This window comes from Myodes glareolus, chromosome X (assembly GCF_982192425.1).
Source record: "Myodes glareolus chromosome X, mMyoGla1.1, whole genome shotgun sequence".
Taxonomy (NCBI): Eukaryota; Metazoa; Chordata; class Mammalia; order Rodentia; family Cricetidae; genus Myodes; species Myodes glareolus.
The window spans coordinates 88,421,926-88,435,717 of NC_142053.1; the positions used below are offsets into that span (position 1 = coordinate 88,421,926).

The following is a 13,792-nucleotide window of genomic DNA, read 5'->3' on the forward strand; positions in this document are numbered from 1 at the left end:
GCTTTTTCTCTTTTGTTTTTTTCCTAAGTCCACATTTAGAGTTGTTAGAATTGCAAGACAAAGAACCATGAACTTTGAACTGTCTTTTGTAGTTCAAATGTAACTTCAGATAATTCACTTCTCATAATTCGGATTTCTTCATTCTAAGGCTTGAATGATTATACCTTCAAATGTCTTTTATAGGAATTAAATAGCTAATAGTTATGAACTACATAGTGGTTAATAGGCATAATATTGATCACTAACCATTTAGATAAGTAAATTGGTAGAAATGGAAGTTTTGTTGTCCCCTGAAAATTCTGTGAGTTTTAAACTCCATCACAGTATGCTTGTAGTCATTCACTCAGATCTGATCAACTAAAGCTATTGCTCTTGTATGTGAAAAGAGAAAGAATTGCTGGAGCGATGGCTCAGCTGTTAAGAGCACTTGCTGCTCCCACAGAGGACCCATGTTCAGTTCCCAGCACTCACATTGTTTTTTATAGCTTCTTTGTAATTCTAGTTCTAGGGAATAAAATGACTGCTTCTTGTCATTGAGGGCACCAAGCATCCATGGGATGCCCATACATACATGCAAGCAAAACACTCACACACATAAAATCAAAATGAATTCATTAAGAGAGGGAAACAGACAAGACATACAGACAGAAACACTTCCTAACACTGAGTTGTCTACCATTGCTTTACCATTATTTTTCTTTAAGTTTGGGAGAACCCCCCCATGTGTTTTATCAAAGGATGGTTATTGACTACAGATGTAAATATGTTTCTGATGATAACCATGGTCATCACTGAGAGCCAGGTACACTGATAGTGGAAGAACTGTGCCATTATTCTGCTTCGTTTCTGTTTTGCAGATGGTATCCCACCACATTGCTACCGGGGAGAAGTTGTCCATCACCGACATGGGTTGTCCTCAGGTCCTCCACTGTAAGAATGCTCAGGTAGCCTACTTTGTTTTAGACTTGTGTTTTGAAGGTTTACTTCACTGTCAAAAATCTAAATCCATTTGTTTCTCAGAAAGGCATACTGGGCTGATAATGGATTGTAAGGTGAGAAAATTTGAGTTCAGGTTCTTCCACTTACCAGTTCACTTGTGACAAGTTATATGATATCTGGACTCAGTTTATTCATTTGTAAAAGTGGGTAAATATATTTTCTTCAAGGAAGTTTTTTTGAGGCTTAAATACATCAATGCATTTTACTGTGTGCTTAGCAAACTGCTAATAGATATTTCCTTTTCATGTCTACTGTTGTCTGTGTGCACGGTTACTACCCCTACCATCAGTTCCTCTCCAGAGGATTAAGGGAATGTTTCTGAACATTTTATAATAATGTTATTTCTACTTTTTTTCAGTCTAATCTCTAAGCCATCACTCCTGGGCAGTAACCTACTGTGACTCAGTCTTTGTGTTTTCTATAATCTTAAGTTTCTCATCCATTTTATTATCTTCTCATTTCTCATAATAATTGCTCACTGTTCACTGATATTTTATTGACAAAGCTACTTGCCAGTCACCTATCACTTTACAAGGCTCTGATCGGGTTCATCTTTGGAACAGTCATTGCTCCATAAAGGGTGAAGGGTTAAATAGTGTAGATTGCATGTTGCTTCTTGTGAAGGGAGGAAGCAGAATTGATAAGAGAAAAAAAAGTCTGTTAATGTTTTCCCGTATCATCAGCTATAATCTAGATTGGCCTGGCAAGAACAATGTAAAAACAGTATTAATGTGCAGCATGTTCCAACAAGCAGCACAATTAGGACATATGCAAGCTCATTAAAAAAAAACTTTTCTTAAGACATGATATCCAAGCATGTGAAACATGAAACCGCTGTTCAGTCTATCATTCAACACCATCATTACAGCATGCCAGACAGGATGTTCTCAGTTGATGTTGGTGTCACAAAGATTAGAATATTAATAAAAAAGAACTTAAATATAGAATCTTTTTCTTATTCCTCCTGAAAAATCTAAGACTGTAGATAGATTGTCTTTTATGACAATCTATTTTTTAAGACTGTAGATAGACTGTCTTTTATGGATTTGTCTGGCAAGAATTCATTTTGAGAGAGGGTAATCCTTGTTTCCACTATTTGCTGATATTTAAGTTTCATTTCTTGCTTTGTTCCATGCCCAACTTTTTTTTTTAGCATACGTGAAGATCTCTATGCTTTTCCTGTAATCCCAAATCTTCAAAACAGATGAGGGAAAATGAAGGATAGACTCGTCCTCTTCTTTTTATTCCTCCTTCTCCTTCTACTATTTGTTGTTAAAAGTTGGGAATGTTGAAGTTGTATTGTCAAGTCTGTGATGTTATAATATATCTTTGGAAAGATTCATCTTGTTATCCACTGAGGGATTTGAGTAAGTGTCTCTATTTTCTCTCTTACTCTCTCTCTAGTTCCCTGGCCTTGATCTCCTTGTGTAGCAGAGGATGAACTTGAACTTCTGATCCTCTTGCCTCTATCTCCCGAGTGCTGGGATGACAGTTATGTACCACCATGAACAGTTTTATGTAGTGGTTGGTATTGAATCCAGGGCCTACTGATTGCTATACAAACACTCTAAAAACTGAGCTACACCCCCAGTTCCTATACCTGCCTTTTAAGCATAAGTAATACCTAAAATGTGAGCTTCTTGATGCCTGTATTAGTATATAAAGGCACTTCAGATATGCCTACTTAGAACTCATTATATGATTTGTGAAAGAGTAAATTGTATTTTTTCTCCATCTTTAATTGCACCTGTGTTTTTATATTTGAACCTATTAACTGAGTTTTACTCTTTTTATTGTAAGAGATTGCTAGCTATAGCCTCTTTCTAACAAGTGAAATAAATGTAAAAATAATAGGGAGCTTATTGTCTTTAGACATACAGTACATACCTTCCTTGAAATAATGGTTCCTGAATCTGTTTCCTTGAGAAATATGGTTGGGAATTTGAAATTCAGAAGTAAAAAAATGTGTACCTTTGCTCTCTTACCTCTGAACAAAAAGAGCATTAAGTTAAATAAGATTATCTGATAGGAATTAAAGTTGACTGTAGAATACTTCGGTGTAATTCCCACCCTGGCACTCAGAGCTGTATGATCTAAAGCAAACCATTGAACTTTTCTGAACTTCAGTAGTTGTGGGAAATTTATATGGGATCATATGAGGGAGGATATATATATATATATATATATATATATATATATATATATATATATATAATGTAAAATAGATTGTGAATATTATTTAGATGTTGTGGTGGTATCTTAGCGTTTCTATTGCTGTGAAGAGATACCATGACCAAATCAACTCTTTAAAAGGAAAAGCATTTAATTGGGGTGGCTTACTTATAGTTCAGAGGTTTAGTCCATGATCATCTTAGTGCAACATGGTGCTATGCAGGCAGACATGGTGCTGGAGAAATAGCTGAGCATCTTACATCTTGCCTCACAGGAAGTGGTCTGTTCACTGGGTGTGTCTTGAGCATATATGAGACCTCAAAACCTGCCTCCACAGTGTCACACTTTCTCCAAAAAAGCCACACTCACTCCAACAAAGCCATACTTCCTAATAGTGTCACTCTCCTTGCTGTTTGAATAAGAATGGCCCTCATAGGTTAATACATCATCTGTATGGTGGTCACTAGTGAGTGGTGCTATATATTACGAGGTATGGCCTTATTGGAGGAAGTGTGACACTGAGGGTAGGCTTTGGGGCTTCAAATGTTCAAGTCAGTCTCATTGTTTTCTCTTCCTGTTTCCTGCAGATCTGGATGCAGAATTCTCAGCTGCCATGTCTGCATGCATGCCACCATACTCCCCACAATGACAATAATGGACTAAATCTCTGAAATTGTAAGTCAGGTTCAATTAAATGCTTTCCTTTGTAAGAGTTGCTGTAGTCATGGCAATAGAACACTGACTAAGATGATTAAGCAATTTTTAGTGTGTCCATTTGTTTCTCTTCTAGGGGTTCCAGCTTAGTCTGAAATTATATAATAAAAAGGTTTATTTTTATAAAAGTACGTTCAGAGACTGTAGTTTTCTCAAGAACAGGATATCCTTGATTCTTTCTCTCTGTTTTTAAAATAATTTAAGATAATGAGATAAAAGCACTTAGTTCCTTTGTGTTTGAATTGCTGTAATTAGGAAGTCGTAGTATTTACCTCTTATGTTCACTCTGAGTTCTGAAGTCAGAAAAATAGTCAAATCTTGAAAAGATCAACTATTCAAGTGTTAGAAATTATAGTAATGCAATATTGTGCCTTTATTTCAAAGTAACAAAACATACCTGCTACATATCTATGTTATTTTTATATTGAAGCATCTTGAAATATAGCAGCCTTTTGATTTGGCATTAACCCCTGAAACCATTGAATCTCATTCTTGGGATCTCTGGATCTTTCCTTTGCATTGAATTCTATCTCCACTGTTATATGTGGATGTTATTATTACTGGGTTTATATTAAAAGGCAAATTTTCAGAAAAAATGATCAGAGCATTATATATCAAGAAAAGAATTTTTTGGTTTTTTCAAGACAGAGTTTCTCTGTGCAACAACCCTAATTGTCCTGGAAGTATCTCTTGTGAACCAGACTCGCCTTGAACTCATAGAGCTCCACCTGCCTCTGCCTCCCGAGTGCTAGGATTAAAGGTGTGCGCCACCACCACTTGGCTAAGAGTAGAATTTTATTGAAGAACCATCCAAGATGCAATTTGTGGAACTAATACCAATGATGAGCTCCTGCCAGACAAACTTTGGTAGTCAATTTGTGTATGCTATAGGTACTAGACCAACGGTTTCTGCTGATCACTTCTTCGTTATTACTTTCTATTTTGTGAAGTTCCCCTTCCCACATGTTGAGACTTCTGCTGTTATTCAGAAAGTGAGGTTTGCATATGTGAGTTTATTTTTGCCACACATTATGTAAAATCATTTCTACAAGCCCTTTGTTGTATCTTTATGAAGTCTGTTGCTGCCCAACAAAGCTGTGAGAAGGTATTCCAAATAATCTAGTTTTGTTACTTCAATGTGATAACTTGAGATTATTGATATAATTTTGTTGGGCAACAACAGACTTGTATATTTCATTTTTAACTTGTGATTGTTAGTATCTTTATTTAGAGCTATGCCTTAGTGAGGTGCTTATACCTTAAGAGAACTTTCTGCCTCTTTTTTGTGATATCTTACTGGTTATTTTCTGGCACAATCTAGGACTGACTGTGCCCAAGGGAGAAAATAATTTCCCTTTCTGATAAGTACCAATCCTTTATTTGCTCAAAAATGTGCTATCTTTTTTTCCAGCCAAAATTGTGTCAGAAGTTCTGGTATGGGAGTTTAGTAAAGTCTGTCTCTTTCATATAGATAAATAATCTTAAAATGGTAAGGAGGAAGAAACTTCTTTTTGTAGTAGATGGAGACCATTACAGAAAGTCATAACTAATTGCAGAGGACAACAAACTGTGGGATGCTCAGTTCAAATTGATATATCTGTATTATATTTAATACCTGAATTTAAGGCTCAGGAAATATCAGAAGACCAAGATATCTGTTGTGAGATTGTCTTCTACAAATAACATGGAGCTACAGTCATGAATTCTTAACTTTATTGTCATCTAAAGAAGGCCTGACACTGTGACATCACCAATTGGTATTCCAATTTGAATGAGGATGCTCTCCATAGACACTTATTGTTAAATGCATAGTGGAACTGTTTGGTAAGGATTAAGAAGTGTAGCTGTGTTGGAGGAGGTGTGTCACTGGAAGCAGGCTTTGAGGTTTCAAAAGCCCACATCAGGTGCAGTTAGCTCTCCCTTCTCTCTTTGCTTATGGATCCAAATATAAGTTCTCAGCTACTGCTCCAGTGCCATGTCTGCCTGTCTGCTTCCATGCTCTCCACCATGATGGTCATGAATTCACTCTATGAAGCCCCTAATAAACTCTTCTATAATTGACCTTGTTCACGGTGTTTATTCACAGCAATTGAAAAGCAACCAAGACACCAGTATGGATGTAGTAAATCTCACAAGTCCCCACCACTACATGAAACTATAGGCAACTGCCATTGAGAGAGGAAAAATTAGTCTTTTTCAGAAATAAGCCCCTGACAGGTTATCCAATCCCAAGTGGTCATTCTTTAACATATATACATACAAGCAACACTAAATAGGCTCAGTAGATTGTATTTATAAGTTCATATGTATAAATGTGTATACATATAAAATGTGTGTATTTATAATTGCATATATAAAAATGTGTATGTGTATATGTATGTGTGTATGTATATAAATGTGTATATAAATATGCTTTTGTTTTCATATACTATAAACTTCATTTTTTAAAGATCTATTTATTTATTTTATGTATATGACTGCTCTATCTGCATGTACACCTTTTTTTCAGAAGAGAGCACCAGATACTGTAGAAGGAGCGGCGGGCTGTGTTCCAGCCTGGCTCCCACATGGCTAGTTTTACACCCAGAAATAACAACACACAAACTGTATTCCTTTAAACACTGCCTGGCCCATTAGTTTCAGCCTCTTGTTGGCTAATTTTCATATCTTGCTTTAACCTGTATTTCGTAATCTGTATAGCACCACGAGGTGGTAGCTTACCGGGAGAGATCCTAACCTGCGTCTGTCTCGGAGAGGAGAGTCATGACGACTGCCTCACTGCTGTCTTCCTCCCAGCATTCTGTTCTGTTTACTCTGCCTTCCTAATTTTCTGTCCTATCAAAGGGCCAAGGCAGTTTCTTTATTAACTAATGAAAGTAACACATAGACAGATGACCCTCCTCCATCAAGATCCCATTATAGATGGCTGTATGCTGCTATGTGGTTCCTAAGAATTGAATTCACAAACTTTGGAAGAGCCACTGGTGCTTTTAACCACTGAGCCATCTCTCCATCCCTCCAAACTTTATTTTTAAAACATGAAAATTAAAAAAAGTCACACAGAGAAACTAACCAGACCTGAAGTCTATACATCATGGTGAAGTTCTGTGCAGTTAGAATAGCCATTCTGAAGCTGTGGAACTTCACACTGAATCTTACACTGTCACTACTGAACATATTTTTACATGCTTTTCCACCACCAAAACTGTAAAAATCCAAAACATAACTAGAAGTAGAAAAGTAATTAGCTTTATATCTTCTTTCACAGATCTTATCCATTATCTGCATTCAGTCCTCCCTCATTCCCCTAACATTTACACTCTCTTATTCTCTTCTATTCATATATTCAATATATTTATATGTGATGTAGGTGTATCAAAGAGTTCCAAAATAGTTCAGAATGGAGTATAACAAAGGTTTATTATCTGGGGATAAACTCACAGTAAGGGTAGCAATTCACAGTCCTCTCTGTGCGCTAGTAACTAGGAACTGAATCCAGCAGAAAAGGGGACCCTGCACACTTTTGCCTGCATGTATATGACCTGAGACCATGCCAAAAGTGGACTAGTATCTAAAAGTCAATTGGCTGAAGGAGTTCTTACAACACCGTGATAACAATAATTAAAGAGGATGAAGTCATGAAATAAAGAGGAAATGGGAGATACACAGGAGGAGTTTGAAGGGGAGAGTGTGTAGAGGAAATGATGTAAATATAGTATTCATGTATAAAATTATCAAAAGTAATAATAACAAAAAATAAAATAAATGTTTAAAAGAGAAGAAATTGAAAGATTTTTTTAAAATGTTATGAAGGGTCAGAGGTAGTGGCCCTTTTATCCCATATGTCTTCAATCCCAATATTTGTGAGGCAGAGGCAAGCAGATCTCTGTGATTTTAAGGCCATCTTGGTCTACATAGAAACTGCCAGGCTAGTCAGAATTTTATAGTGAGACATTGTCTCAAAAAGAAAAACAAAACAGAAAAATCAAAATCAAAGAAAGCAAAATGGCAAGGAGAAATACACTAAGTATTTTAAAAAACTAAAATGTTGGTGTGCTTTGTCAAATGCAACACTATAAAGTCTTTTAACGGTTCAGTTTTCAAGTTCAAGAAAGTCAAGGGGTGTGTGTGTGTGTGTATGTGCACGCATGCACACACACGTGTATTAAACTAGCATCTTGACACACTAACTAAATACTCTACTTACATAGATGCATCCATAGAAAATGCAAGCAGGTTAATAGATGTGGTGGTTTGAAAGAACCACCAAGGAGTGGCATTATTAGGAGGTATGACTTTGTTGGAGGAAGTGTGCCATTGTGGGGGTAGGCTTTGAAGTCTCTTGCTCAAGCTTCATTCAGTGTAACAGTCAGTCAACTTCCTGTTGCCTGCAAAATGTAGCTCTCTTAGCTACAACACTATATCTGCCCGCATGCTGCCATGTTCCTTGTCATTATGATAATGGATTGAACTTTAAGCAAGGATCTACTGATTGCTAAACAAACACTCTAAAAACTGAGCTAATACACACACACACACACACACACACACACATGCATAAAAATTTTTGAGAGGTTGAGAGTAGCTTCTCACACGTGAGAAAGCAAGGATCCATGCAGGAAGATCCAGTCGTCCTTAGTCCCACTCACTATGTTGTTTCCTGCTCTTTAACTGTTTTATACTGCAACATACTCATTTATACAAAACGGAGAGAACTTGCTTCCTTATCTGATGGATGAACAGGAGTGCTTGTCAGTTTCAATCTCTGCTTCTTTGCTGCCTTAGCTTGTGAACTGAAAATTCCAAGGAATGAATTTCTTAGCAGCCTAGCAACTTCAGGCAAGTTTTAAAAAGAAAGTACAAAGGTAATAATCCAGAGTTTCAGTGTCGGGGGCGGGCATGTGAGGGAAACCAACAGGAAACACTGAAACTCATGGAACATGGGTGGGTGTTGATGGTTGAATTTTTACTCTTTTTCTTTTGCTCTTTTGGGGACTGACCACCCTGGCTCCCAAATAAGTCACACATGGAGGCTTAATCTTAATAATAAATGCTTATCCTTAGTTTGACATGTTTCTAGACATCTTTTATTATCTTAAATTATCCCATCTACCTTTTGCCTCTGGGATTTTTCCTTTTCTTTCTCCATGGCTGACTGTGCAGCTGGATGACTGGCTCCTGATGTTCTCCCCCTTCTCTCTCTCCTTGATCTACCTTTTCTTACTCATTCTCGTTCTCCCAGATTTCTCTTTTCTCTTTGTGTTTATTCTTCCTTTCTGTCAGCCACATCTATCCTTTCTTCTGCCTTGCTATTGGCCATTCAACTCTATTAGGCCACCAGGTGTTTTAGACAGACAAAGAATCACAGCTTCATGGATTTAAACAAATACAACATAAAAGAATGCAACACATCTTTGCATCATTAAAATAAATGTTCCACAGCATAAACAAATCTAGCACATATTAATATTCTACAGCAGGTGATTAGCAAAGCCACACCTCAGTGAATCTTTGGAGAGGCAAAGCCCTGAGGATTACATGTCCTGAGGACCTCATGCTGTTATTGAGCAGAGCTCTGATTATTGGCTTCATGATCACCACATCCCTCATAATCTATGGGTTGTATGAAAACTCTCAGGGGTCTCTAGGTCCTCACTGAGTAGTGTTATTGGTACTTACAATAATAGTGATTGACTTTTTCCAAGCATTGCTGCTAGAACAGATTAATGATTCAACCATCATCCTTAAAAAGAATTTAGACATGTAGAATTGTAAAGTTAGGATAAGATGTTTTTGTTAATGACTTTGAGGTAGAAAATTTGGGGGAATAATTTAAAGTTTATAAAGACACACTATTAATAATTGAACAAGGGTCATGAAACAGGAACAATGGCAGCCTGATTGTTCCTGGCTGATGTACCTTTCTTGCTAGGATGGGTTGGTGATTAAGGGTGATGATTGATTCCTTGTACCCATTTCTGCCTTCAGCTTCCTGATATAAAAAAAATTGTTGATGAGTGGGTATGCATCCTGAGAATTGAAAGTAGAGCTGACTGATGATTTTTATATATAAAAGTTTAGATTTGTAATTCTTTTAAGATTTCTTATAAGATTACCGTTTGAGATAAACAATAAAGTTACTGATCCTTTCTTTGTAATCACGAAATGCAGCCTGACAGCAGAACTTCCTGAGAAAAATACCTTGATTGCTCAAACTCTGTTAATCTATAACAAGTTGTTTGGGTATGAATATATGTGAATTCTTAGGACAACTTGATTTTCACCTATAATACGTAAAAAGTTTAATCATGTAAGGGATATGGAAAATATACTGGTTTTTTACTTGTATTCATTGTAATCATTCACTTAAAAATAGAATATAACCACATTGTAATTCTTACACAGCTTGAAATATTTTGCTGGGTATACAAGCTGTAAGGGAAAAATGAAGTTAGAAGGAAAAAATTATAGACATATAATTTTTATAGACATAAAGAATAGACAGAATGGAAACATCAGCTTAGAAGAACAGAAAAAATAATACAGTAGAACAAGCAACAAAAAGAATAATAAAATGAAGAACTAAGCTTTTGCCCCCAGAAAAGTCCCCGGGTGTCTTGTTGTCCAGTAGTTCACATGCTCTGCATCTCCTCTTCAGTTTCTCTGACCTGCTGAAGGCTTGCCATTCATCAGCACCATGGGTGAGACCCTGACATGTTGGAGATGTGTGAGTGAGTGTGTGTGTGTGTGTGTGTGTGTGTGTGTGTGTGAGAGAGAGAGAGAGAGAGAGAGAGAGAGAGAGAGAGAGAGAGAGAGAGATCAAAGTGCCATCCTTCGGACTTAAAAGTTTTCTAGGGGGTTGTGGAGATAGCTAAGTAGCTAAGAACACCTGATGCTCTTGCAGAGGACCTGGGTTAAATTCCTAGCACTCATATCAGGAGGGTCACACCTACCTGTAAATTCAGTTAGGAAAATTGAGAAACACTGCTTTAGCAGAACAATAGCATTTGGTTTTCCCCTTGGCCCATGGCCTATCTAGTCTAATATTCTTGCCCAGCTGAATAACAGGCATGGATTCCATCTCATGAAGTGGTCCTGAAACCCAACCAGATAGTGGTTGGTTACTCCCACAATGTTTGTGCCACTACTGCATCAGTGTTTTGTGCAGACAGGTAACCATTGTAGATTTTATTCACTTTAGTTGATCTTCTTTGGTTATTATTATAGTTTAATTTTTGTTGCAACTTAGGAAATGGTGGGATTTATTGGTTTATAATCACAGTCCATCACTGAGGGAAGTCAGGACAGGAACTCAAGAAGTAACTTGGAGCAGAAATCATGGGGGAACTTTCCAGCTTGCTCACTAGCAGGAACATGCTTAGTTAGCTTTCTTATACTGCTCAGGACCACCTGGCTAAAGATGGTGCCACCCACAGTGAGCTGGAATTTTCTACATCGATTTTAACATATCATCCTCTCACAGATATGATCACAGACAAGTCTGAGGAAGTCGACTACAATTTTCAAGTGATTTTATAAAGTGTTAACTTGACAGTTACTACTAACTAGGACAGTTGTCTTTTGTGCTTTTTTTTACCCAGCATGGAATTTTATTGTTTATGCATTATCATTTTGTATTCATTCTTTTACGTGTTTTCCTCATATATATTCTTACTGTCTCCTAAAGTGCCTTTTGTATAGTCATAGAGCAATTAGTGGTAGGTATGAATGGATGACAGAATTAGTAATTAGTTAAATAATTAAAGGAAATTTGTTTCCTTCCCCATCTTTACTTGGGGAAGTCCTGTTTTTTGATCAAGGTTCAAGCTTCTCAGGCTGCTGTAAAAGGACAGCTATATGTTAATCTGTAACAGTAATTCTTCTACTATAGTGATATTATTTACTTACCTTTGCTCACCCCAAGTTATATTGTGGGCTCCTCAAAGGCAGAAACTAATTATCTTTGTATCTAGTGATACATCTTGCATATAGAGTCACATGAAAAATGAATAAATGAATGATCAATATCTACTTTTATCAAAATGTCCAATGTTAATTACCCTGAGTTTTACATTATTCTGATTTTATAGAAGCTTTCTGAAGACAGGCAAACTCCTCCCTATTGAGTAGGAAGATTTAATAAGTAAGTATTAAAAATACTAGTAAGAATAAATAGATAAGGGAATCATTTTCTAATCTGAAGGAATATAGATCTATGACTTATGATTTTAAACATGATTTACTATTCTTACTGGATCCTTCCTCTAAGTATTAATCCTTGTTTTGTTTGTTTGTTTAGTTTTTCCAATTCAGAACTCCATGTTTATCTTAACTCCATGACAGAGAATGTTTTTTTGTCTCTTTTCCTATTTGGTAAACTTTCCTTTTGCACTCTATTGTTTTCTTTTTATTCTCCAAAGAGGAAAGTATGTTCTGATGTTAGGACAAGAAATTAATGTAGTCCAGTAAGAATAGATTCTCTGTGCCATGTGGGCAGTATTTGGAAACTCGATTAACATAACATATGATGCCAAGATTGCTTATTGTACTTTTTGTCTTTTCTTAACAGGTAGCTAAGGCTGAAAAGATCAATATCTTGGTCCATTTTTTTAATTGGTGGAACCACACATCACAGATTTGCTCAGTGACCAGCATCCATATAAAGCCATTTCACAGGATATGCAGAAAATTTAAGGTAAGAGAAGTAAAGATATTTTCCTTTATGTGAGTAACAGTTTAGGAATGAATCAAAGGACTCTGGGCAAGCTTGACACTTTGCACAAAGGAGATCTAAATCTATGACTGGGTTTTCAACTTAGCTGCTTTGTATTAATATCGAGTGTAACTCCTTTATACTTTTTCCTTGGATATTTAGCATGTTTAGTACCTGTCAGAAGGTTGGTTGCATGTAACAGGTTTCTGTTAGAGTTTGTATATCTGTTATTTTTCTTTCTCTGGCTGTATCAAAGCTGTAATTGCTGTAATAACAAAAAACACTTATGGAAGAAGGAATTTACTTTGGCTTACGGTTCCAGAAGGAAAGGAGTCCATCTTGATGGTCGGCATGTCAGCAGACAGGCTTAATGACAGGAGCAGGAAGCTGAGAGATCATGTCACAAACCACAAGCTCAAAGCAGAGAGGGCAAACCAGAACAAGGCTTTTAACTCCCAAATTCTACTTCCATTGGCCTCCCATAAGACTGTGCCTCCTAAACTTCCCCAAATATTGCAACCAATGCAAGACCAAGTATTCAAATGCCTGAGTATATACAGGACATTTTATCTTTTAAACTATCACAGGTAGAAAAGGCTCAAAAATGATTACAAAGTTGGATACCATGTACATAGGCTAGCTTCTGGACTCATCTGTCTGAATATTAGACTTATTATTGTCTTCTGATATAGATTCCAAGATTTCTTTTTTGGCCTTTCTAAGAAACAGAACCCACAATACTGATTTATCTTAACTGGAGCTTTCTAATGTTCTCCATATTAATTCAAATACTGCTTTTTATTTCTGTTTTCAGAGGTTGACTTTCATACTATGCTCATCAAAACTGTACTTGGCTGTGGTTTCATAGTTTGTCATGCATTGATACAGAAAAATTTATTCTAAAAGCATAGGAGGTTTAAAAGACACCCTATTTGTACTTACAATTGGAATCCAAGTATTTTAATTTGGTATAATTTGGAAGATGAACCTGATTGTTTCCCTTCTAAGTGACAACCGGCCTTTCCCTTCCTAGCTAAGCAGATCTACTGAAAAATGGCCACCAATAAGGTCCAACATGCACTTCACATTTTGGAAGACTTTCTCTTTTTATTGATTAAATTTTTTTAATTTTACATCCCAAGCACAATTTTCCCTCCTTCCTCTCCTTCCTTGCCCTCCCCCCTTCCCACCTCC

General features: G+C 36.6%; 1 non-coding gene across 1 annotated transcript in view; it reads left to right on the top strand.

Moving 5' to 3' along the window:
• Nucleotides 1–12,574, top strand: part of LOC125389409 (uncharacterized) — a 35,496-nt gene extending 22,922 nt beyond the window's left edge. Inside the window, exons 5-7 of the transcript XR_015737086.1 lie at nucleotides 858–944; nucleotides 3,759–3,846; nucleotides 12,455–12,574. This is a non-coding gene — a transcript (uncharacterized LOC125389409). The remainder of the gene's footprint in view (nucleotides 1–857; nucleotides 945–3,758; nucleotides 3,847–12,454) is intronic.
• Nucleotides 12,575–13,792: the final 1,218 nt, after the last annotated feature.